At 43.4% G+C, this 22274-nt stretch overlaps 1 protein-coding gene across 5 annotated transcripts in view; it reads right to left on the minus strand.

Moving 5' to 3' along the window:
- The window catches only part of LOC113608250 (teneurin-2), a 531856-nt gene that overhangs the window by 415830 nt on the left and 93752 nt on the right, over positions 1-22274 (minus strand). The window lies entirely within an intron of this gene.

Genomic DNA, 22274 nt, shown 5'->3' on the forward strand with positions numbered 1-22274 from the left:
TTTTTTTTTTTTGCGGTACGCGGGCCTCTCACTGCTGTGGCCTCTCCTGTTGCGGAGCACAGGCTCCGGACGCGCAGGCTCAGCGGCCATGGCTCACGGGCCCAGCCGCTCCGTGGCATGTGGGATCCTCCCGGACCGGGGCACGAACCCGCGCCCCCTGCATCGGCAGGCGGACTCTCAACCACTGCGCCACCAGGGAAGCCCCAGAATGCTATTTTAATGATAGAAGTTGGGTCATGTCACTCTCCTGCTTGGCACTCTCCAATGGCTTCCCATTGCCTGTAGAAAGAGACCCAAACTCCTTATGATGCCCTGCATGTCTCTCCTACTCTGGCACTAACTGCTTCTCTCACTCACCTCTGGAAGTGGTCCTTATCCACACTCCACTTGGCCCCTTAACCTCCAGCCAACGTGGCATCTTTATTTCTGTTGCTTGAACGCGCCACACCATTCTATCTTCAGAGTCTTCACACTTCCTGTCCCCTCTCTGTGGAACATTCTCCCCTACTCGCCACATCACTGATACTCACGGACCTGCTTCTTCTCTTCATTCAAGCCTTCCCCGTTTGCCTTCTTGAAAACTGCCCACTTACCTGCTCTATCCCACTAGCCTGTTTACATTTCTTTAAAGCCCTTATTACTATCTGAAGGTGGATATATCCATTTATTTTATTCACCCCTATATCCTCAGGATCTTCCTCACAAATAGCACCTGTTGAATGAATGAACAGATAAATAAGGTAGACTAAAACCAAGTTAATTAGTCTGGGGAAGAAGCGGAGGAGAAGCAGAGAGGGTGACGTATTTGCATCTCGAAGGACTGGCCAGTGCCACCACCCTCTCCACCATGCGGTTCTCCTGGATATCACGGGGGGATCCCTACAAAGAAAAGCCACATCAGGCCACGCGGAGGAGCAGCCGTCCTGGCAGGAGGTACGGGCAGTGCCTCGGAGCTGGCCTTGGGTCCAGAAGTTCTCCTGCCACACAGAAGGCTGCTGCAACCTCTATTTTCCCATGGCAGGGAGCTCCTGGCAGCCAAATTGCAGAGTGAAGATAATTGCCGTGTGGACTTTCCCCTGATTCACGCTTACGTCTTGGGGTCCTCGTGACTGCTTGTCTGCTGGTTTGTTCATCTGGGAAGCTCAGAAAAATGAGCCAAGAGCTGCAGACCAGGGGATGTGCCCTGAATTGGGCGTTGCGGAGGAAAGGGTAAGGTATGAAGAAAGCAAACTTAAGAACCAGGCTAGAGTTTCCACTCAGGTAGAAGAAATCTGTTTTCCTCCTTTGAGATGCACTATGTGTGTGGAGGCATTTGCAGGCACCTCAGATGCATGTTAATTTTCGTCATCGCTTTTGAAATCGTATTTCCTGATCCATTGCTCGGTGCATTAAATGCTGCTTACTGATAGATCATTGTGAATGAATAAAATGTATGAGGGCCTCCAAAGGGCACTCTGCTGGATGCTGAGGATACAGAAATAAATAAGACATCAGCCCTGCCCTCGGAGAGCTCACAGTCTAGTGGGAGAGGCGGAGAGTAAAATAAAACACATCATTTCAGTACCACCTGATAAGGGGCAGGATGGTCTCATGTAAGAACATGCTTCTGTGGGGACCCAGAAAAGGGACACTTGGTTCGGCCTGGCCAGGTGGAGGTAGTGGTGGAGAGCCAAACAAGGATTCCTGGCAAAGGTGGTGTCTGGGCAATCTTCAAAAGAAAAGGAAAGGGACTCCTGGCGAGAGGAAACACAGCTAACAATAGCACAGAGGCATCAAAACCACTAGCCTATTACCCTTTTTGAGGGTGGGAGTGGCAGAAAGAGATAGGAAATAAGGTACCCTTAAAGCTTAAATGTTAGGGGCTCAGTAACACAGCTGAAGAAGAATCATCCCTGAAACAGATCAATGGATGAATGAAGTTTGAGTTGAAATATTTAGTTCATTCATAACTGTTTGGGAGCCATATAAGAGGCATGATATTCTTGTGAGATGATCTGGCAAAGGTAGACTGAATACATCAGTGTCATCGGAACCAGTACTCCCATTTAATCAATGTGACTTTCCCCCAAAGTCTTCTTCTAATAACAATACTACCATCATTATTACTATTTTAACTGCTAATGTTTTTGCACAATGACCATCTGCCACTCACAGCGTCAGTCACTGTACATAGATTATCTCATTTAATTCTGAAAACAATTCTATGAGGTTAGAATGATTATAATCCCCATTTTGTAGATGAGGAAACTGAGGCACAGCGAAGTGCGATTGCATGGCTAGCAAGTGACAGGGGCCAGGTTTGTCTATTCCCAAATCTACCCTCTCACCCTGTCTGCATGGTGTTTGCCCAAACAGCATGGTGACAAAAAAGGAAGACGGTGACATACAAGGAGGGGAGGTGATGGACAGGAAATCATATTTCCAGTTCCCCATCTCCCCATCCCAAGGCACTCTCGAGATTTCAAGTAAGAAACATTTCTTTGAATAACCACTGATAGCAGCTATCAGCCGGTAGAGTTCAAAGCTTTTCTCGTAATTTTGTTATGAAGTTCAAAGTGGCTCTTTCGCAGCCGTGTTAGCCTCCACCTTCTTCGAGGCTCCTGGTTGCAGAAGCGTCCTGACCAGGGCACTGCGAAGTTGGCATTGACGTCCACTTAGCAGCGGGGCCCTGGCAGGAACAGATTTTAACTCACAATCAATAGGCTTTAAAGTTTGTATTATTGAGGCATATCTGAAACTGCATGTTGAAGGATGGCTGGGAGCCAATTTTTAAATTCCTTTGAGTGACTGAGGTGGAACTGAAGTTCAGGGGCAATTTTCCAGGGGCCTGATATGATAGTTGCTGTGAAATCATTCTTTACATGAACTTGTTGAAATTGTGTTCAGCATGAATTCATTTCTTATAGTACAGACAGAACTGCCTTTTAATTTATACAAATACAGACAATGCAAGAGCACTCCTAACACAGTGAAAGCACTAGGGCTATTCCAGTGTATTGGAATACACATCACAGAATTGTCTGATTCCTGTAAAATCCATGCCTCCTTAAAATCTATGCCTTGGTAGCGCCTTAAATTCTCTACCTGGTATCTACCACTACTTGGGAAATTTCTCAGTCCCTAGATCTGCCCCCAGTCAAATTGTACGCGGTTCTCTATTTGCTATGTCATTTGCTAATTTTGTTCACTTATGCTACATTTTTCCCCATGACTGTTACAACTGACAGAGACCATCTGTACCGACACACACAGGTTCCAAAGTACAGGGGAGAAAGCTGGAACTTATACAGACTCACTTTATAGACCAGGATTTCTTACTAAAATACTTAGCGTGGGATGGGCATGTAACCAGGGGCTATGTCCTTACCCAGTTCCTATTCTATGCACTACGGGGGCTCCCTGACCCCCAAACTATTTTCAAAGTATCATTCTGAATGGGTATAGAGTCCACAGCAAACGTACAGAAAACTGGGTTTAATCAATCCGTTAAAAAGCAAGAGGAAACACGCAAAGGCAGCAATATGTCATTCACTAAACTCATATGGTCTTGTATATGCGTGGGTGGGTATGTGTGTTTTCCAAGATCCCCATGTAAATCAAAGTCTAATTATCTGTGTGACTGCATTCCCCATGACCTTAGAAATGGGGACCAATTCAAATTGTGCTGATTTATCTGTTTCCAAATGAATAAGATTTTGTGATGGTTTCAACTCCTAAAATTTTTCTGATTGAAAAGAAAGACCTACAGCCAGAGAGAACAGTTCCATGTGAACTCTGATAGATTGGGAGCGGCTGTTTGGAAGGCTGTGTTGACAATGATTCTGAGGATGCCCGGGTTTCGGTGGTATCACCACTTAGAAAAATCGTGGACAACGAGCGGGGGAAAGGCAGTAGATGCACAGAGCATATTTGCCATCTGTGCTCCAGGACTTTATCCACCCTCTGCTTCAGTCACACCTGAACACATTATCCTACAGCATCTGCGGTTTAAGTCACATTACTTTAACTCCCGATGTCTCAGTTACACCTCTATTTTTCTTCTTAAACTGATTTGGAGCCAGCTTTAGTTCTCCCACCCAAGATTAAAGGGCTACCATCTCCTCTCCATCCCCAAAGCAGTAAGTATCATCCATGAAATTGCTGCTTTGCCCAACTGTTGCTAATATATTCATTCACTAATTTATGATGGAGGGCATGTTGCAAATCAATCCCCAAATTCACTTCAAACGAGTTCCTTTTTCACTCAAGAGATTAATGGCCAGCTGATATTAACATGTTCTGTGTAGACAATGTATAATTGATCTATGCAGGGACGGGGTGTCAGGATATTTGGTGGAGTAGAGAGACATGGATGGGAGACAGTCAAAACAAAACAAAACAAACAGCATGAAGAATAATTACATATAAAACAATAAGTTAAATGACTTCATTATCAATTATACACGTGATCTTGCTTTGTGCTGAGCCAAGTATTTTACATGCACAATTTTCTATGAACAAAATCCTACTATCATCCCCTTTTACAGACGAAGAAACTGAGGCTTAGATGGACTAACTTTCCTAACATTGTACCACTAGCAGAACTGGCTGGGATTTGAACTCAAGCATTCTGACGCCAAAACCCAAGCCTTGAATGGTCCATTCTACTCTTGTCTGTGATTGTTAAAAAAAACGAACAAGATATGAACCCCAGACTGACTGGCCCTCTTCTGGAAGGCACCACCGAGGTCATCCTAGGTGAGGTAATTAACCATAAACAGCCACAGTGACTGCTCACACACGATACACGATCTATAAAGAGAGAAAGCAATTCTTAAGTCAGAAACGGGACATCCTCTGCAGCTTTGTACGTTTAAGGATTAATAAAAATATAGCTTTTGTGTTAAAGCTGAGTATTGCAAAAGGACCGCATTAACAAAAGCAAAACAGTTGGTTAGAGAATTTAAACAATGGTCCTAATGACAGTTCCCAACACTAGCTATTTATTCAGATCTCTGATTACATGATCCGTTTCCCCCCAAATATTTGGGGTTTGTGAAGTCCCTGTTTTTGACACAGTGAAAAGTGAGGTATGTGACTATGTATGTAAATAGAAATAATGTCACTGCTTGAGATTATGCCCTCCTTTTTGTTTGTAATCAGTGAATAGTTGAGGGATGTGGTCCCACTTTCTCTGGAGTTCCACGAGAACATCGTTCAGGAAGGTGCATTCAATCTTTTAAGCTCTACCTAGCACGTGGAACTCGCAGAGCGCTGTGTGGTGGGACATTCTTCAAGGTATGGTGGGCTCAGTGAGGCACTGGGCCATGGCAGTCATGGCCACCACCTCGTCTGCTACAAGGTACCCTGACAACAACTCTAACCGGACTCCCTACCTCCAGCCGAAGGAACGCGGACGAAGCCACTGCACACCTAATCAGCCTATTTCACGTGCTAAGGACCAGGCTCGGGGATTTTTCACATACGCTTCCACAATGATCACAACAACACTGTCTAGAGACTCAGGGAAGTTAGTAACACGCCCAAGAGGCAGGACGAAGATCTCAACTTCAGTTTGTGTTTTGCCAAAACTACAATGGGCTCTTCCCAAACCTGGAGTTAGCTCACATTCAAATTCACCTGTTAATTGGCTTCATCATCCAACCCACTCCATTCTCATTCTCCACTCTGCCCCAAATGAAACCCTGGACTCCAATGGATGTGATCGTCCAGTGGTCTTTTGCAAATGTGTATCTCTGCCTTCCTGCCTGCGGTATTCCTGTCTCTGTACTGTGCAATCCAGCCTTAGTTTCTTGGCCTACCCGCTTTTATCTGTCCTCCAAAGCCCAAGTGGGGAATGGAGAGGGCACAGACTTTGGAGCCCGGCTGACTGAGCTCTGCCACTTTCTGTGTGAGTTTAAGCAACTAACTTTACTTCTCTGGGGCTCTTCGATGACACTAACTTCACATGTTGCTGTGAAGACTGGAGATGATATACGTAAGGCTGTGTTTGACACATGATAGATGCCAGGGACCCAGATGGAGCCAATGACACTTGCAGCTTATCGGTTCCAGTCGGTTCACAAGCACCTACTGTGTGTGCACGGCCGTGGGACAGTTATGGGGTCTTGTCATTCTTTCCTCTTGGGGTTGAGTCTGGGAGATGGTAAGGCTGGAAAAATAAAGCCGTCTTGCCACTCAAGGGGAGAGGCTGCCTGAGAAAGGGGTCTGCAGGGAGGAAAGTTGAGGTGTAAGACGCGGGGAGAGATATTCTGATGGCATTGTTAGGGTACCTGGATTCAGCCATTATTAATGGAACGCTGCCACTAAACTTTTCGATATATGAACCAATTTATTCCCCACCCAACCCTCTTTTCTTGTTTTGGTTCTTCTTTAAGCCAGTTTCAGTTGGTTTTTGTCACTCAGAACTAAAAGCATCCTGCCTAAAACTGACTACCAAGCCGAAGTGAGAAAATGATCTGGCCAACGCCGTACAGTTATTTAGTAGAAGACCTAGAATACATTTCAGCACAGAAGACCTCCAGAATTATGAAATGTTCATGTTCTATCATAGGACTGTCTTCCTATTAAATCATGAGAAATTGAACACGTGGGGTCCCAGAGAAACAATTTATGGTAGGAGGTACCTTGTCTATTTATAAGAATAGTGTGGGCATCAGGGAGTGGGGGAGAGATGCAGGCAAATGGCTGTCTCCTTGTTACCGATCAAGCATGCACTGCAGCAGTTTTCTGTCCTTGGCATTGTAGAGAAACTCAAATCACTTTCTAGCTGGACTGGGCCTTAGAATAAATACATTGATCTTGGGGGTAGTGAGAGAGACTCACCCAAGACTCAATTTCTTGCCTGCATCTGAAATTTTAAAAAAGAACAGAGATAGTCGTTTCAGTCATAACTGTAGAATACAGAATGATCTCAATGAACAGAGCATCTGAAAATCAAAATATAGGCATGTACACACATATATGTATATTTTTACATCATATTATGTATTTATATTCCCTGTAGCAGGCGGCATATATTTAACATATATACATGTTAGGCTAGATCAGTCATTCTTAACAGGGGGCAATTTTGCCCCCTAGGGCAGGGGTCCCCAACCTCCAGGCCGCGGACTGGTAGCGGTCCGCAGCCTGTTAGGAATCCGACCGCACAGCAGGAGGTGAGCGGTGGGTGAGTGAGCAAAGCTTCATCTGCCTCTCCCCATCGCTCGCATTACTGCCTGAACCTCCACGAAACTGGTCCCTGGTGCCAGAAAGGCTGGGGACTGCTGCCCTACGGAACATTTGGCAATGTCTTGAGACATTCTGGTTGTCACAATTCAGTGGGATGGGGGTGGGGAAGGGAGAGGATGCTACTGGCCTCCAGTGAGCAGAGACCAGAGATGCTGCTACACACCCTACAACGCACAGGACTGTCCACCACAACAAAGAATTTCCAGCCCGAAACGTCAACAGTGCCGAGGTTGAGAAACTCTGGGTCGGCGTGTGTGATGGCTTCAGATTAATATCCTTTATGTTACATGGTCAGTTTCTAAGTAGCTCTTTTTTTCCAGTTGATAAGAATTAGGCTGATATTAGAAGTAAATATTGGATTCGGTTAGCTTTTCCCCCTCTCCCAAGAAACCTTCAAGCAAATAAGTTTAAGTGGCAATTGGGGAATTTAGGTTAAAGGGAGGGAAAAGTTCCGCAAAGCAAATCTAATTTGTCACTGAGGGACGTTGTAAGTTGCCTTTCTCCAGAAGCGGGAGAGACCTGTTCTTCAAGAGAGGGTTGGGCTGCCTCTACAGACACAAGAGATTCAGGGGAGAATGTTCCAACTCGTGTGTAGGTGAGTGAATCTCACCTGAGGAATTTTCATGATGACCTCTTATGTCTTCTCAATGAGGCAATATCGGCTTAACTGGGTTTGAGCTATTCCAGATCAGCCCATTTCAAGTTTTTCTTTTTACAGAAGACATAATTGCCCTCTTCACTCACACTTCACTGAACTCACTGAAGCCCAGTTAAGCATCTTCTCAAAAACAAATGGTTTTCAGATGGCCCTGGCACAACCACCTCGATTTCGCACAGGCTATTATACATAATTTATCGGAAGAGTGGCAGGCTGTTGGACTCGCCCCAGTTAAAGGGCCTCTTTCAGGAGCTTCAAGCATGAACTGTCTTCACAGTTTGGGGCTCCATGTCTTTGAGTGTCATTCCTAGATCTCACTGACAACTTGCCTGTTTATATGTCACATCTTCCTGGCAGCACTGCACTTTGGAAGGTGTCAAATATAGATCAGGCTCTAGATAGAGGGGAGAGTTTATTTTTGAAGTAATATGGTTTCTATAACTTTTTTTAATGCCAGCCTTTTCATATGCATCAGATGAAATGCAATGAATCTGTACAGATTCCCCCTTTGAGGACACAAATCTATTTCACCTGAAGCAACACAAATCTTTACCGAAAGGCAAGGGATCCTCAGATACGTTCTGACCAGAAATTCCTAGTTCCTTGACACATGCACCTTAATTACATCTCTCAGCTCCTTTAAGATGAGACAGCATTACTATTTTGGTGATGTGTAGTTGTTTAGATCAGTGCTGTCCGATAGAACTTTCTGTGACGACAGGCATGTTTTAGGTCGATAATGTTTAGTATGTGTGATTATTGAACACTTGAAATGTGACTGGTGCAAATGAGGAAAGGAATTCTTAATTAATTTAGGTTTATATAGCCACATGTGCCCAGTGGCTACCATATTGAATGGCACAGCCTAGGCTATGGTTCTAGCTTCCCCGTAATTGGTATCCCTCGCTCCTGTGTTTCTCCCCTCCATTCAAGAGCCAACATATTTCTGAATATACAGATTCGTTCCTGTCATCCTTCTTAAATCTCCCAGGACTCCCCATTGCCTACATAATACAGTTCAAACTCTTGCATGGAATTCTCTCTTGCCAGACGCCCTCATTTCCTATACCCTAACCACATCAAAGTAACTAGACTACTGAATATCTATCTTCCCCTCCCATCCCTCCTCTCTGATAGTCTCAATCTTATCCTGCAAACCTCCTGAAAGACTCAGCTCAGGCATCATCTTCTTTGTAAATCTTTCCTGATCACTCCACCCACTGGTTGCCCAGGACACCCTTCTATCATTGTACTTGTAATATGTTAATATATTTATTTTTCTAAATGTCTGGCTCAGGACTTCCCTGGTGGCGCAGTGGTTAAGAATCCACCTGCCAATGCAGGGGACACGGGTTCGAGCCCTGGTCCGGGAAGATCCCACATGCCGCAGAGCAACTAAGCCCGTGCGCCACAACTACTGGGCCTGCGCTCTAGAACCCGCGAGCCACAACTGCTGAGCCTGTGCGCCACAACTACTGAGCCTGCGCGCCACAGCTACTGAAGCCCGTGCACCTAGAGCCCACGCTCCACAATAAGGGAAGCCACCGCAATGAGAAGCCCACACAATGAAGATGAGCCCCCGCTCGCCGCAACTAGAGAAAGCCTGTGTGCAACAACGAAGACCCGATGCAGCCAAAAATAAATAAATAAGTAAATCAATTTATTTTAAAAAAAATCCTTAAATGGCTCATTCATGAGACTATCAATGACTGGGTAGAAACTGTGGATTACGCACCTTTGTATCCTGGAACCCGGCCCAGAGCCTGTACACAGTAAATAGCAGTGCGATTGGTTGATTGGAACAATTCACTCCATAAACATTTCCTGGCTGTATATCAAATGCACGTGGCATTGACTTCACTGTCAATGCAGTTGACACCAACAGTGACACCAACAGTTGACCTACAGTGCCTGTTGGTCTTGGGTTTTTGGTGCCTCTCAGTGGGTAAATATTTTGCTGAGAAGAATTGATTCTGATTTTCAATGTATGTTTTCCTCTTAATCAAGTAGCTAGAATATTAAGTTATGGCTTCATCTGGTGCTCAGATGAAGACAGCAGTCTGTGACAACCTTGGAGGAAAAACTGACTGCTTGATTTATTAAGAGCTAATATGTCAGTATCCAAGGTGGCGCCTTTCTAAGGAATTCTCCAGGGTGGTGGTATGACCCTATTTTTTGTCTTGGCTGCTGACCCCAGAACCTAAGCCCTGTGTAAGAGGTACTCCCACTCTAATTACGAAAGCTTCCTACCCTAGTGAACTGCTTGGGAGGTGTGACCCAACACTATCCAAGAACACAAGATCAAAGTGCTAAATGCAGTCCCTATGGTGTCACGAGTAACACACAGAAGACACACTGGACTGTTTCCCTGCCCTCCTGGAACCTACATTATAGTCTCAAAAGAACTCAGTTGGGGGAAAACCTTTTAGAGAAAGACTTAAAGAAACTGTATGCCCATGTGGAAACTTAATTTTCAAAAAGCTTCCTTGGAAAACATCTTCCACGCCATGTAGGAATCCATCTTACTTTTACGTTCATTCCTTGGGTTCATGGTACAGGGACGTAATACTATTGCTAATTGCTAAGATTTGTTGAGCTCTCACAATGTACCAGGCGTTATTTCCAAGCCCTTTACATATATTATATTTACTCTTATAACAACACATTAGGGTAGGTAATATCATCCCCTTTCAAAGGACAGAAGACTGAACTAAGAGGGGATAGGTTGTTTGATTTGAAGAATTTGAGCCCAGGCTCTAGAGCTTATAACACTGCATAGGGAATGACAATGGAATTTAATTAACCATTGTAATGACAAAGTACCCATCACTGATATGACAGTATGATGGGCAGTAGAACCGGACTGACGTTTAACTTGGCTCTGCCATTGATTTGCTGGGTGAATTTTGGCAAGTCACCTAACTTTGCTGTTCTCAAATGTTTGATAAGTAAAATGTATATAAAAATACAGATTATTATAAGCACTGAGTGAGACAGTGATATAAATGTTCTGAAATAAAGGGTAAATATTATCATCCATTAGAAGGGGATGAGATAGATGTCCTATTCTCCTTTTCCAGGACATTTTGAGGAACAAATAATATCATATACGAAAGTACGATGCAAATGGTAAAGTGCTCTACACGTGGTAATTGTTCTCATAATTGGAAGCTTTCTTCTTCAAAAGCTTTGTTTGCAGATAGCAAACAGTTCTCAACTGTGAGTCTGTATTTGGCTATGTGCCTCAGGGACAGCAAAGGTAAAGCACGGGCTCTAGGTGACAGATGTTTCAACTATTTCATCTCTCTGCTGCCCAGGCTCACAGTATCCCATCCATTCCTCATTGAATGGTCCTTGATAAGGTGCTAAAAGATTAGAACCACCAATAACCAAGAGAAAGGCTGAAAAGCTCCCGTTCAAAGAATGTAGAAATGTTTGAAAACTAGAATGGAAAGTTTAAACTAGACTAGTACTAGGTCTAGTTTGTTAGGAGACCATGGATGTCATACACATTAGTTCATTCCTTCCCTGAATAGTCGTCTCAAAGTCATTGCCTCGTACACAAAAAAATCTCCACTAATAGCACAGTTAGAGTTAGGAGGCCACGGTTCCTACTGTGGCTACCTCAGGGCTTGCTAGTTGTGTGACTTACAGTAAACCTGTAAGTCAATGCACGCAATGTTACTGCACTATCACATAACAGCACCTAGTACTCATAAGCAATGTGCTGTAGCCTCGGCCACAATCAAACCCATACTCCAGTGGAGGAGACTAATATTCGTAACCTTTTTTGAGCATTCACAGTGTCCCAGGCAGCATGCTTAGCACATTTCATGGTTGGTAATTTATGTAATCCTTCCAACAATACTATCTGGAAGGTACGATTATTATCCCCATTTTACAGATGAGGAAACTGAGGCTTGCAGAGATCAAGTGATTGGACCAAGGTCACGCAGTAAGTAACGGACAAAGCCGGGATACTAATTCAGATCTCTATGATTAAGGATTGCATGGCCACAAAGAGTTATTGCAACATTAGTGAGATAAGGAGAGAAGAGTAACTAATTCCAATTACGATAAGCCGGGAAGGCAGATTAGAAAGCGTAGCAGTGTGGGGGTGACAACACGATCTGTAGGAAGCTCTCCTTCAGCTCTAAAATTCCACAATTTCTAACTATCATCTGCCCACATAACAAGTGTGGAGATCAATAACTGCATCAAGGTCACAGGCAAGGCTGCGTCCTAACAGAAATTCACAACCTGACTTGCACCTTCCCCATCTTCTCTGAGCCTGGCTTCCTTTTTCCATGAAGGTCAGAATGAATCTTCACATTTCTCTTTTCAGGCACTGCAGGGTCCTGTTCTCTGAAGGCTCATTTAGAGTACTCAGGGTAAACTATGCCTCCATGCAGATAACTGAAGACACAGAAAAACAGCCTTAGAGTCTGGGGCAGGAGGAAGCACTAAGGAGGAAAAAGAGGAGAATTAACTCCACAACTGGGAGCATGATAATCACGCCTACCACACAGCCCAGCCACACGTGCTTCTTAGCCTGAGGATTGGCTGCCAACTGACTGATGTGTGTCTGAAATCTCACCTTGCTACACTGTGGTTGACAAGACATGGAAGGGGAGACGTTTCAGACTTTCCACAATACCCAGGCGTCCTAGCGGCCTTCCGAACAACGAAGATGTCTTAGTTCAGCTGGTGAGAAGCTGTCTTGTGTTCGTGCATGCGCACATCAACACATTCTTAAATTGACTGGAGTCAGCAAAATTAATACGCACCCACAGGGCACTGTTGGCCAAGTCTCTATTTTCATAAATAATGCCTTTCTCGCCTTCTACAAGCCTGTTTGAAGACCTGCAGTGCATCCTGGCTACAATTCAAAGCCCATCTAATGAAAGCACCTCCACTGTCAGCAATGTTAATGTCACTTTAAACAGTGTGAACTGTTGCTAAATGTGTCAGGAAACAATTAGATAACATAAGAGGCGTGTTTTCTCAGTGCACAGAGAAATATATTATGCAGACGGGAGATAAACGCAAAGTTTTCTGAGCTCCGGCATATTCAGCACTCTCCTTCTCTCTTTTTAATCCAACAGAGAAATTGTTTGGCAAGACTCAGCCCTGTTTCAAACACTTGGAGAAGGGAGAAAGGCCTGCTTTGCCTCTGACTGCTGTTGCTTGAGCCCTGTGTTATCAGGCTCAGCGAGATACAAACAGTCTTCCACTCAAATTAAATGTGTGCTCTCCTAATTAGCATTATAAATATAGGTTTCTCTGAGCCAGGGTTGATAAAATTACTGTGCTGGGCTGGAAAGGAACCGGCAGCTCTCCCATGCCAACACAATGGCTGCAGCGTTTGCCCGGTTAGAACAATGCCTCCAGAGCCTGCCCCCATCATCAGAGGTCAGCCTGGGGAAGGAAGGTAAATTCCAAGCGAGCTGACATTAGGACAACGGGCAGGCCCAGATGCAATCTGTTCTTTGTATGTGATGGTATAAGGTTTGGCTTCTAATCTCTGGGGAGAATGGTTCTTACTGCAAAGCTTCTTTGTAGAGTTTTGTCATCGCCCCCACCGGTGGGATTCCAACAGGGGCCTCAAAACCACAGGCAAAGACTGACTAAAATGGATTTTTCCCAGGTCTCCACCCACAACCGCTGTCCGTGGTCCTGAAACCTCACCAAGCTCTAGGAAATGGTTGCTTCTTTCTTCCCACCCCTGAGATGCATCTGCCCAACTTCTTGGGGGAGTTTTGAATTAGTCAAGGGAATCGATGGAGGAGAGAGAAAGAGAGAGAAGACGAAAAGAGTAATGAAAGAGATGAGGGCAGAGTCGCGGGAGTAGGCATAGCCACTAAATAATTATCAGGGAGTGAAAAAGGGAAATGATTTGTTTTGACATTATTTTCAAACAATCGCAGTCGCCAAGAAAGAAACCACTGCCAACCAGGGCTGAAATGCAGAAAGACTTAAGGTGAGTGAGGAGTCTGCATGTCAGGTGATGCCACGATGTGCAAGGTGGGGCATGAACATGGTGGGGCAACCCCAACATGGTAGAAGTGATGTGATTAAAGTGTCAGTATCACTTAACATACACAGAAAATCTGAAGCTCTTTCTTATGAAAACTTGCCACATTGTACAGGCAAAGAACAAAGACAGTCACCGGTAGTAGTTCACGTTTGTTTCACCATTTACGTAGTTCTGCCATGTCAGGTGAATCGTAGAAGCAGTAGGTAAGGTTGACCTGTTGCTCGTCTTCTTTGCTCCTTTGCTTCTCTTTAGAACAGCTATCTAGTTACCTCTTGTTCTTTTCCTGAGATTAGTAAAATTCATTGAACGATCTGGATAAAGTCAAAGAAAGCTATGGCTTAAGACCACTGAATGCTAGCTTTACAAGGAACCTTGGAGAGTATCTCGACCAACCATTTCACTTTGCTGATGACAGAATTGTGGTTCAGAGAAAGAAAGTGGCTTTTCCCAGAACACACAGTGAATGAGTGACCTGAGTCCAAGGTTCTGTCCACTAAATTACACTACTCTTAATAATATTCAAGTTGAAGGATAAATAGAAAAACCAAAGTTCAAGTTACAATGAAGAAAATCGAGTTTCATAGCAAATCAGATTAATGGGCTACAATTTTACAACTGTACTGCAAAATGTGTAAAATAGGTACTGCCTCCTCTTCCCGAAATGAAGCCCAACATAAAATGTTACATTCTTATTTTCCAAACTGTGTTCTTTGGAACACTGGGCTTTCTCAGAATAGAAACCTGTGTCCCAGGAGAGAAGGGTTCCAGAACCAAATGGTTTGTACAGTATGAGACGCATAAGAAAAAAAGAGTCTCGCTGTATGCTATGCTGGTGTGATCACACCTGGACTGGCTGGTCCATTCCATTCTCGGCTAACATGATCTTAAGAGCCTAGCTGAGAAACTAGATTTGCCCAGGGGAGGAAATTCAGACTGATGTGTGTTGTAGAAATCATTTAAGAGATTATACGCCCTGCAACTCTTGAGCCTGGAAAAGAGGTAAGGGAAGCTGTAGCAATCCTGAAATAATTCAGTCAAGATCCATGGAAGAAGAAATTAACTTTCTGGAATGTTCAGATGTCAGTGCTAGGAACGATGAAAGTTAAAGCAGGCAGATTCAGCTTGCTATCAGCTTGCTATTCAGCTTGCTATCAGCTTGCCTCGCCTCTATCTGAGTTCTACCTAGTATTATGGTTCCTTAGGCATGCACTTTCTCATTCTTCCTGGAGTGTAATCCACTCTTCTGTTCATTCAAAACATACTTATTGAATAACTACTACATTTCAGGCTGTCTTCTAGGCTACAGCATCGCTCTAGGTGGTTGTTGAATCTGCACTGTTAGTGTTGTTGTTTTTAATCTTTCGATCTCCCAGCACCTCACAAAGCACTTGCTCATGGAAAGTGTTTAATGTTACTATTTGACCAAATGGAGAAACAGGCAAAAGAACTTTCTAACAACAGTTGCTGAATAACATCAGAATCTGTAACCTTCCAGGTAATAAGCTCCCCATCACAGAGATTATTTAAGCAGTCCTGATCAGCCCTGGTCAGCAAGGCCACAGAAAGTGTTTTCGAGTTCAGTGAGAGGTGGGATTATAGGCCCTTTACATTCAGCTCCAGTTCTAAATCCCCATAATTGTGTGTGTCGTTGTCACTGTCCCTTGGGGTAAAGGAGAGAGAGGATCATTTAGAAGATGTCTCAAAAGTAAGCAGTCTGCCCAGAGCATCTCCCTGCCCCACAGGAAGTCAGAGACACATTTGTCTTCCTGTCTTCTGCATATCTGAAAAATTTTAGTTCCCAGCTGAAAACTGAGACCCATATAGATTCAATGCATCCTTAGAGGACTTCCATTTATTTAAAGGAAACATGCCACTGTGTTGAAGCTCAGGCTCAGATTAATTATAACAAGTGTAATATGTGGCCAACCTTAGTCTCATGATTCAACATTCCTGCTTGATCAGTTTCCAGAGCTAAATGAGAGCCTGTAACCATTTGCAAAGTCGTAACATTTTTTCCTTTTATGAGTGCTTTCATCTGTGAATCTCAAAGCACGGGGTAAACAGTGATTAATGTTCACTTGGGAGGTAAACATGCATTTGCTCACTCATTTGGCAAACCAGTTGTGGGAGGGGCTGACCGGTGAATGTACAGGCAGAAACCGGCATGCCGGGCTCCCTCTTCCCACCTTTTTTTTTTTTTCTATGATCCCAGTAAACAAGCCACATTGTTTGTTTAAGCCAAGAGTTGGCATATGTAAACTTAAACTAAAATGGTTTCTATCCAGTATAAGAGGTTGTGTGGAAGATAAAAGGACTAGTAGGGAATTCCCATCAGAGCTCCTAGACAAGCCAAAAAAAAGATTCACGAAGTCTCCTTTTCTCCCTCCTCTCTCTCCTTCCTGGCCCTACCTGTCTTCCCTCCCTCACCTTCCTTCCCTCTTCCCTTCCCTTTCCTTTCCTTCCTTTTCCTCCTCCCCCCCCCTTCTTCCATTTATTCAACACACAGTCTTTGAGTGTCTAATACATGTCAGGCACTGTTCTGTGGGCTAGGGCTCTGAAGTGAAAAACCAAAATCTTTGCCTTCTTAGAGCTTATATTCTGGTGAGCAGAGAGGAAAACTAACAAAGAAGTAATAATGAAAATAATAACAAATAAAAAAACCCACAAAATAACATACCTACAGGCACTCATATACAAACACCTACATGTATGCATGTATACACGGGCTATAGGGAAAAATAGAGAACAGTAAGGGGACTAGGGAGAGGCAAGGTGGGGCTTAAAAGTGGTGCTACTTAATTCGAGGTCATCAGGGAAGACCTCCCAGTTAAGGCAACATTTGAACAGGGATCCAAAGGAAGTGAGAGAGGGGGCTACGCTGATACCTGGGGGAAAGCGCATTCCAGACACAAGGAATAGCACTGAGGCAGGCTCTGAGCTGGCAGCATGCTTGGTGTATCCAGGAAGAGCAAGCAGGTTGGGGAGCCTGGAATGCAATGAGAGGTGAGGAAGAGGGAGGCCTGACAAGCCACTGTGAGGTCTTTGGCTTTCACTCTGAGCTGCTAGAGACTTCTGAGGGAGGAGTGACCTGTCTGATGCACAGGTTAGCAAGATCACTGTGCCTACTGTGTTGAGAGCAGACCTAAGGGAGGCCAGGGCAGAAGCAGGGAGACCCGTGAGAAGGTGCCGTAATAACCAGGTTAGAGATTATTGGGGCTTAGACTGTGACAAAGATCAGAACCTGGCAACATTTTGAAGGTAAAGTTGACATGTTTTGCTGATGGATTAATGCGGGCATAAGAGAAAGGGAGAAGTCAACAATAATTCGGCTTGTGGCCTGAATAAACCACGGTTACAGAGGCGCGAGTCCTACCGTATTCACATATTGATGCTATGTGCTTGCTTTTGCACGTAGCATAAGATGAAAGATACACCTGGACCGAAAGCCATTCCCAATGTTTGAAAATGATGCTAATCGTTGCCTAGAAAACCCTTCTCATACAGATAGGCAAATCATTATTTTATTCACAACTTTACAAAAAAATATCTCCCAGGAAGAAAGATGTACAGAAAGAGCTTTTAGATGTTCAGAAACAGAACAAAATTGACAAGGCAGACACCCATGTTTTATCTGACTTAAGAAAATCTAATAAAATCTAAGCTGACAGAGCTGAACTTTCACCTTTGTCCAGGCAAGGTGATGCTATACATGCCTCAGAGTTAAAATTTCTCAACACAGACAGAGATAGGAGTGGTCTAGAGAATAAGCCATTTTCCCCCTGCAAACTCATATTCACACGTGGTACAGAGCAGTATATTAATTTTGGTCCCATTCTCTGATTTCTCCTTTAGCTTGACCTGATTTTCTTGCAAGCCTCAGGCACAGTTAATATGTAGGGAGGGGTGTGTATATATATTAGAGAATATGTATTTGTGTGTGTGTGCATGAGTAGACGGGGATCTCGGTTGAAATATTAATATAGTGCCTTTTTATTATTATTTATGGGAGAACTATATCTTCAGGGCTTTTAAAATAGAAAGGAATGGAAGATAGGTGATGTGAAATTATTTTTGAGTGTTCATACCCTTTGGTTGATATATAAATAATACAAATGAAATGGTAAACAGCATTAAGGTTACACTTATTGAATAAAGAGAAATGCAGATTTACAACTATACAAAGTTCTCAGTTGTTATCATGATAGGGAAGTGGTTATTTATGTAAAGCTCCATAAATTTTTAGAGTCTTATTTGCATTTTGCTGTCGTTGAATTATTTTATCACAAAACTGGAAGATGAATTTCTATCTATGAAGTTGAAAATCTAAAGCCTGGATAACAACTGGCCACAAATATACAGCTTCAGTCTGAACAGAATAGGTAAAAAGCAAATTGTGATAGTCCGTGGAATGAAACGGTTGCTTAATTGGTTCTGAGTGACCCGCCATTCTAGACAGGCATGCAGTATGAATGGTGGAGAAACTGCTTAAACCTTTCCAGGAAAATATGCCAAGTCCTGGAAAGAAAGACAAACATTCTCCTGAGGTGGATGGACCTACAGTCTGTCATACAGAGTGAAGTAAGTCAGAAAAAGAAAAGCAAACACCGTATGCTAACACATATGTGGAATCTAAAAAAAAAAAAAAAAAGGTCTGAAGAACCTAGGGGCAGAACGGGAATAAAGACACAGATGCAGAGAATGGACTTGAGGATATGGGGAGGGGGGAGGGTAAGCTGGGACAAAGCGAGAGAGTGGCGTGGACATATATACACTACCAAACGTAAAATAGATAGCTAGTGGGAAGCAGCCGCACAGCACAGGGAGATCAGCTCGGTGCTTTGTGACCGCCTAGAGGGGTGGGATAGGGAGGGTGGGAGGGAGGGAGACACAAGAGGGAGGAGATATGGGACATATGTATACGTATAGCTGATTCACTTTGTTATAAAGCAGCAACTAACACACCGTTGTAAAGCAATTATACTCCAATAAAGATGCTAGAAAAAATAACAATAAAAAAATTATTTTAAAAAAATGCAACAAAGGAAAAGTAGCCACAAAAATCACGTAGGAACCATCTACTTAAAAGTAGGTTATGAGTGAAATTTCCTCTTCTCAAAAGGAGCCTCGATTCAAATGAATGTCTCACCCCTGTCATCTCCCATAGGGTTATGGAATCTTATTTATTTAAATTGGCTGGTCGTCCCCTGAGAGTTCTACCAATGGAGTGATGCGAAAACTCATTAGTCCCATTTTATTTTTAAATTCCATGGAACAGTCTCAAACAGAGCGTGATCACTTTCTCAAGTGTTCCCACTGTGGAGCATCATTTGCAACAGGATGTGCACCAGTAAATCATAATGCCCATCACTCAAATAGAGGTTTTTGTCTTGTCTTCTGCCTTTCCTATGTCACTTCGTGGGTAACAAATCCAGCTCAGAATGACACCTCCTATCAAAATGTGACTTACCACAGCAGGGCACATGTGCCCCTTTTTGTCCAATTCTGCAATTTCTTAAATTCTATGAGGAATACACATAACTTTAAATTCCACGCTAAAGAGAAATATAAAAGAGCCGATCACGCACATTTGCTTTCTAGGAGACTCATACTCAGCGTATACAGCAGAGGCAAGAAAGCCAAAAAATACCAATTATCATTAAGCCCAGAGGTAAAGAGATCAATGCATGGGCTAACAATCGGGGCTGTCAAATGCTAAAGCCACTACATTCTCATCTCGTTAAATCATCTGATGGCCGTTTCTTCTTTAGTTAAATAGGAATAAATAATAAAAAACAATTTACAACTACAAGATGCTGGCGTTTTGCAGCTGCTGAATGTCTTTGGGGGAGATTAGGTTCTATAATGAGGAGATATAACCATCATTTTATAAAAGCTGCTGCTGTCTTGGGAAAAACACCACTGAATTCGATTAGAAAAAGCCTTTCCTTCATGAACCTATTACAGTCATGCACTGATTGCTTGGCATATGCTTAATGATATCTTCATAGCTGAAAAACAATAATTTGTTACTGTAAATCTTGACATAATATAGTAAGTTCAACTGTGCTTTTATTAGTTCTACCTTTGACTTCAGTGTTTTAAACTTGCGAAACCCTATAAAAGTTGAAAAGCAAATCAGCTACCTATAATTTTAACATATATATTTCCCAATAGCTTCATTAGAAGTCTTTCTCAAATAATTTAAATATCATTTCAAGCAGCCCTGGCTGCTGGTTCTGCATTAAGAATACCAAGGGAGATGAGAATACCAATACCAATACCAAGAATACCAATGGGGAGATGAGAATTATGGAGTAGGGAAAATTCTGTGTGTAGTGTAGACAATTAGTATTAGGTAATAAGTAGCCAGCGTATAATACTATTTTCCTTATTTTTAAAAAATCACGGGGTCAATTAAGACAATATTCACTGATGTAACTCTAACAAAGACATTTCTAAAAGAGACAGTAACTCCTTGGATTCAATTTCTTTCACCAGAGAGATGAAGAGAAGAGGAAGGAACACAGCACTTCTATTTCCTTCACTTCCTACACACCTCCCTCCACAACAAGTGAGCTGCAGCAATCTCTAGCTGTCCCCTGCAGAAAGACCCAAGCAAGTCTTGACCCATAGATTCCCTTTTGCTGCTGCTGCTTCTCACAAAGACAGACATGGCCTCAATCAAAGCTTAAGCCCCAGAACTCATTTTTATTCCTTATAGTCAGAAGTCTACCCTTGAGCTCTGGTGTTGTTACATTCAAGGCCAAAATCAGAAGTCTCGCAGGGAAACTTCTTTACACCTTAAAACAAGAAGATGAGTAACCTCTAGAAGGGAAATAGATAACATGTTTTCTGACCTTACCAAATACTTCTGTAGTGTCTGACAGTAAAAAAAATCCTTTCTTAATATCTTTGGCAACTAGGATAAATCTGTTTACAGATATATACATATTTCTTTACAATACATTTTTAAAAATCAATGACTATACACACAAGCATTGTGTCTTCTCATCAAAGACAAAGAACTTCATACCACGACTCAGAATTCACGAGTCATAGGACAAACTAAGGTAAAACTGGCTCTCTCTCGAGTAGTTTATCCAGCCTCTACCACCTAGCAAATGATCACACTGATCAACAACCCTGCCCCCTTAATCTTCCACTTACTCCAATCAACATAATATCCAAGTTGGGAAATGGAAATCTCCATGTAGGCTGACACATTTCCTCATATATAAGGTTTAAGGCTTTGTTCTTTGCTGCTAGGTTCCACGGAGAAACTTACCTCCCGAGATGCAGATAACACTTAGGGATTCATGCCCTCTAAGAGTGACGGTACTAGGTGGGAAACATAACACCTTCGTGAATGAAGATAAGAAAATTCCGTTGTAACTATTTAGCATTTTTAATGCCAAACCTCATCTACGTCACACCAGTCCCCGAATCCAGTACTACGGAGCTACTATTAACTCCCTGCACGCTACTGGGCAGGGCTGGGAGGCAGGGGATGGGATAGACAGATGAGGCCAGCCCTTGGCGACCAGCTGAAGGTCCAGTTTTCTTGCTTTGTCTTCACAGCCTGGGTGCTTTGGAAAGGAGTTTCTCTTAAATAGTCACGCAGATCTTACCCTGCAATCCCCATCTTCCGGAACAGCTCCTGGGAAGTTATCTCCCAGGCTTTTCCTGGATTGTATTTATGGCTTTGCTTACTTTCAGAAGTGACGCTACATCCTCTCTGGGTTAAATGTGGGAGGAGCAAAGTAGTTTCTTGTTTTAAATTTTGAGCTCAGGGGAGGAGCTCTACCTTCTCTCTCCATCACATGACCTAGCATAGTACAGAGACTGGGACTGTCGCCTAAGTCCTAGCAGAATTCCCCTCCTCAATGAACCCTTCCCCCCTACAGCATCACACAGCTGATGAGAATGAAGGTGACAGAGCTGAGTGCTTTCACCCTCCAGCTGGCCTCGAGGCCATACATTATAACTGAGTTACAACCTATGTGATGAAAACAATGATGGTCCCCATCATCATCCCTATCCTAATCTCTGGAACCTGTGAGTATGGTACCTTGCACAGTAAAAGGGACTTTGCAGATGTGATTGAGTTAAGGATCTTGGGTTGGGGTGATAAGAGGGAAATAACAAGGAAGCAGGAGGGTCAGACTTCAAGGAGAAGATGTGACCACAGAAGCAAAGGTCGGAGTGGTGTGAGGAAGGGGCCAGCAGCTAAGGAATGCAGGCAGCCTCTGGAAGTGGAAAAGGGAAGGAAACAGACTCTTCCCTAGAGCCTCCAGAAGGAACGCTCCCTGCTGACACCTTGATTTTAGTCCACTGGGACTTCTTTTG

This window comes from Aethalodelphis obliquidens, unplaced genomic scaffold, assembly GCF_003676395.1.
Source record: "Aethalodelphis obliquidens isolate GAN/ISIS:26980383/991018 unplaced genomic scaffold, ASM367639v1 scaffold52, whole genome shotgun sequence".
NCBI lineage: Eukaryota > Metazoa > Chordata > Mammalia > Artiodactyla > Delphinidae > Aethalodelphis > Aethalodelphis obliquidens.